The sequence below is a fragment of the Leptonychotes weddellii genome, chromosome 6 (assembly GCF_054177405.1).
Source record: "Leptonychotes weddellii isolate Sample4059 chromosome 6, ASM5417740v2, whole genome shotgun sequence".
Lineage (NCBI taxonomy): Eukaryota > Metazoa > Chordata > Mammalia > Carnivora > Phocidae > Leptonychotes > Leptonychotes weddellii.
Window position 1 is genome coordinate 80,067,143 of NC_138374.1, and position 4,925 is coordinate 80,072,067.

Here is a 4,925-nt window from a genome sequence, read left to right on the forward strand (position 1 = left end):
CACCCTGGTTCATACATTGATTTCAGTCTCCTAATGTCCTGAACAGAGCACCCAGGCAAGCTGGGCCTTTGAGTGCTGAGCTAACAGGTGGGTATTGCCTTAAGCCGCTAAATGTGTGGACCTTTGTTCCACAGCCATAGAGAACTAGTCCAGCATTGTTGCATACCTCTGTGGTGCTCTGCAGCACCCCAAAGGGACACAATGTCAGCTTGTCTCAATGCTGGGGATATCTAGACTTCAGGATCTGAATGTCCTCATTGTTATTGGGATATCAGTGTTTCTAAGCCTTTTCAATGGACAGAATCAGGAAACAACAAACTTACAGAAAAGCTAGAAGAACATTACAAAACCAACTGAAAATAAGTAGCTGACCTGATGTTGCGCCGCCCTGAATACATGCATACACATAGTGTATACATTATCAGTATCAGTCTGGACTCGTGTATTTTTATTTGATTCAATGGCTTATGAGCTTTTACTAGCATTATTTATGCTGATATTCAAATTGTTCCATATTTAGCCAGTGGGAGCCTTTCATACTGGCTCCTGTATCAATAAGGAATTTTTAAAATCTTTTTTAAAAAGATTTATTTATTTGTTTGTTATTTGTTTGAGAGAGAGAGCACATGAGCAGTGGGAGGGGCAGAGGAAGAGGAAGAGGGAGAGAATCTCAAGTAAACTCCCCACTAAGCACAGAGCCCCATGCAGGGCTCAATCCCATGACCCCAAGATCATGACCTGAGGCAAAATCGAGTCAGACACCCAACCGACTGAACCACCCAGGCGCCTCTTTTTGAAAAAATCTTAAGCCCCAGGGTGCCTGGGTGGTTTCAGTCGGTTAAGTGTCTCAGATTCTTGATCTCAGGGTGTGAGTTCAAGCCCCGCGTTGGGCTCCACACTGGGCATGAAGCCTACTTAAAAAAAAAAAAATCTTAAGCCCCAAAGTGTCTCCACAATTAATATGAACAATAATTCCTTAACATAATGTCATATCCAGTTCACATTCAAGTTTCAGGATTGGCTTCATGTTATCTTTTTATAGTTCAGTTTAAATCAGCATCCAAACAATATGCATTATTTGTTGATAAAACTTGTAAGTCTCTTAATCTATAACGAATCCTTCTACCCTTATTTATTTACATGCCATTTATTTGTTGATGAAATCACATCTCCTGTCCTACAGAATCACCCACATTCTGGATTTGGTTGATTGCATCCTCAATATGTCATTTAACACTTTCCTCTATTCCCCCGGTTTCCTGTGCATGAATAGGTAGACCTAGATGCTTGATTACATTCAGGGCAATTCCTCGCACGAGAATGCTTTGTAGTTGGTGCTCTGTATTCCCTATCATATCACACCATGAGGTGCAGAGCATCAGACTCTTCCACCTGTAGTGATGTTCAGTTTGGTCTTTGGGTCAAGGTGGGGTCAGCGCAATTTCCCCACGACAAAGTGTCTCATCAACCTTTCACCCGATTGGCAAGCATTGATAATCATTATTTCACTAGCATTGCAAAGCAGCAAGGTTCGAATTCTGTTGTGCCTCCTGCAATTATTATGCTGGGATTTACCAACTATGGAATATTGTTGGTAAGAAAAAAATGAAAGAGGGGCACCTGGGTGGCTCAATCAGTTGAGCATCTGACTTGTTTTCAGCTCAAGTCATGATCTCAGAGTCTTAAGATTGAGCCCTGTGTCCTGCTCAGCCCTCAGTGGGAGTCGCCTTGTCCCTCTCCCTCTGCTCTCTGCCCCCCCCATAAATAAAATCTTTTTTTATTTTTTTAATTTTTTTTGTAACCAAAACTTTAATCCCAAGGATTCTCACAAACATATTACAAATGACAGCATGAAAAAAAATAAATCTTGCACAGTAACTCAAAGTTCAGCTCTACAATGTACCCTTAACAGGACATTGGTATCTTGAATAGTTTCAAATTACAAAACAGAGAACGTTACAAAGAGCTGTGTGTTCATACACAGCAATCACATCAGGAAATTACGACCTAAAGCAAAGGTAAACTAACTTTCTTGCAACTTCCAATTCTACACCAACTGGACACCCCTGCCCAGTATGAAGAATAGTTGGTTCTTTTTTTTTTTTTAACCTCTAATCTAGTTTAACAGTGCAGCTTAATTTTTACCTGCTGGCTTGTGTACACACCAGCTTTTAAAGACTGCTTCTTCAACTACAGCTGCATACTATTATCCCAGCTATGGAAAGACTTCGTTCAATTTTTGCCAGTTTTCATAATATTAAATGTCAAGCTTTAGCTGGGCAGGAGTTAGAGGCTTATTATCAGTCTATGTGAGACTAAACTTCAAACCAAATTCAGTTTTGCTTAAGGGAACACTGTAAAGTAACAATTCTTGATATTACATGCCTCATATGATTCATTCAAATCATAGAGAATTACATCTTTGTCGCTGTTCTAAGAAACAAACAAATGTGAACAGCTAAAACATCTTAAAAATGCACCAAGTTTATGAAGTCTCAAACAAAACTTGAATTTTCTGTACATACTCCTGTCAAATGAAGTTATTTCCTGTACACCACTCCTCTTGCAAACTGGTCTTCTATTTCCTTTCATTTGACCTAGATCGGCTACGAGACCTAGAGAAGGATCGGGAAGGCTTGTGATTTCTCTCCCGAGACAGTGATCTCTCTCTCCTCCTATCTCTAGAAAGGGACCTGCTCCGGCTGCGGGTGAAGCTTCTCCGTCTTGGAGATCTGCGGCGAGGTGGAGGACTCCTTCTCCGAAAATCATCTCGAGGGCGACGACCCCAAGACGGTGGTGGGCCACGATTTCGACTTCTCTTTTCACCATTCAAGAGTTCCACTCCTACTCGGCAGCCACATAATGTTCTCCCATCTAGTTCTCCAACAGCATCGGCTGCATCTCGGGGATCTTCAAATTCAACAAAAGCAAAGCTGGACGGTTTCTAGCAACCCACACACTTCGGAGTGGTCCATAATAGCCAAAATCTCGTTCCAATTCAGTCTTGTTACCATTGTTTCCAAGACTACCTACATAAACCTTACAGTCCAATGGACAGGAATCATGATGCATTTCGAGATCTTGGGTTGGAAAGTGGACGCTCAAATCCACACACCCTCAGGTGGGTCTTCCCGCTTCCCGCTCCCCTCCCCGCCCGGCTCCCGCAGATGCTCTCGCTGACCTGGCTTCCACGAAATGGTGGATAAAATCTTTTTTTAAAAAATGAAAGAAATGCTTGATTCCTTCCCTTCATCGATTTTCAGAATAATAACACAGTGACCGATGAATACTGTTAGAATTGCTATAAATTCATGAATTTTTATTTAATATGTTTCAACACATCACAGTCAGAATTGTTTGGATGTTCAAACTCTCCCATTTTTGAACAGTAGGATTCCCTTCGATTTACCTTCTGTATTCTTTTTTTTTCCTTCTTAATTGAGGTATAAAATAAACATATTATGGGCGCCTGGGTGGCTCAGTCGTTAAGCGTCTGCCTTCAGCTCAGGTCATGGTCCCAGGGTCCTGGGATTGAGTCCCACGTCGGGCTCCGTGCCCAGTGGGGAGCCTGCTTCTCCCTCTCCCACTCCCCCAGCTTGTGTTTACTCTCTCACTCTCTCTCTCTGTCAAACGAATAAATAAAATCTTAAAAAAAAAAAAAAAACCTTAGTTTTTATTCTTCTGCTGATAGATCTTTAGGTCGTTTCCAGTTTTACTATTATGAATAAAGCTACCCTGACCTTTCTAATACATATTTCATATGGCTCGTGTATACTCATGTCTGTGGGATATTTATCTAGCAGTGAAATTGCTGGATTAAAAGACTGGCCCGTGTTTGGCCACAGTGGATAATGCTAAGCAATTTTTACAGGCAACTGTTTCAGTTAACACTCCAGCCAGTGACTTTGGAGAGAGTTCTAGTTGCCCCTATCCTCACCAACACCTGGTATTGTCAGCCTTTTTCATTTTTAAGCCATTGCTGCTGTTGGTATGTAGTGGTACTTCATCATGTTTTTTAATTTTTAATTTGTATTTACCTCATAATTAATGATATAGATTGGCTTTTCACATATTTCTCAGTCATTTACACATCCTCTTTTGTGAGGTACCTATTCAAGTATATCCTCTCCTCTCATGGTTTCGTCTTCTTGGTGATGTTACTTTTGATCACTTGATTAAGGCATCATCTGACCTATTTCCCACATATTCGAGGCTCCTTTCCTGCTTTGTCCCGGGTAAGTGATCTGTGGGGAGAGACGTGACGACTGCATGAGCGTCCGGTTCAATGTTTTGCATCCACTGATGATCTTCGCTTGGATGAATGATAGCAGTGGTTGTTGGTGGGCATCCACATGGTCTTGACAGGAGTTTGCATTTTCACTGTCTCAGTAGTATCTTTTATTGAACAGAATGGCTTAATTCGAATGAAGCTCAATTCATCACTTTTCTTCTTTTAAAGTTAGTGCTTTCTGTTTTCTGTTTAACAAATTTGGGAGTGCTGGGGCGCCTGGGTGGTTCAGTCAGTTCAGCGTCTGACTCTTGATTTCTGCTCAGGTCATGATCTCAGGGTCATGAGATCAAGCCCCGCATCAGGCTCTGCCCCAGGCCTGGAGCCTGCTTGAGATTCTCTCTCCCTCTCCCTCTGCCCCGTTATCCCTCTCTCCCTCTCTAGAAAGAAAGAAAGAGAAAAAGAAATCTTTGTGAACTCCAAATCTGTATGTTCTTCTAAAATGTTATTGTTTTACCTGACACATTTTTGTCCATGATTCATCTTAAAATTTTTTTAGGGTATCAAGATTCACTTTTTGTTCTCATGCAAATATCCAGTGATCCCATCAACATTTGTTGAAATAAATAGGTATATTTTAAACTCGTAAGGGCGCCTGGCTGGTTCAGTTGGTGGAGTGTGTGACTCTTGATCTCAG

General features: G+C 41.4%; 1 pseudogene; it reads right to left on the bottom strand.

Moving 5' to 3' along the window:
• Positions 1 to 2,576: 2,576 nt before the first annotated feature.
• Positions 2,577 to 3,137, bottom strand: LOC102734676 (serine/arginine-rich splicing factor 3 pseudogene; annotated as a pseudogene).
• Between the last annotated feature and the right edge of the window lie 1,788 nt (positions 3,138 to 4,925).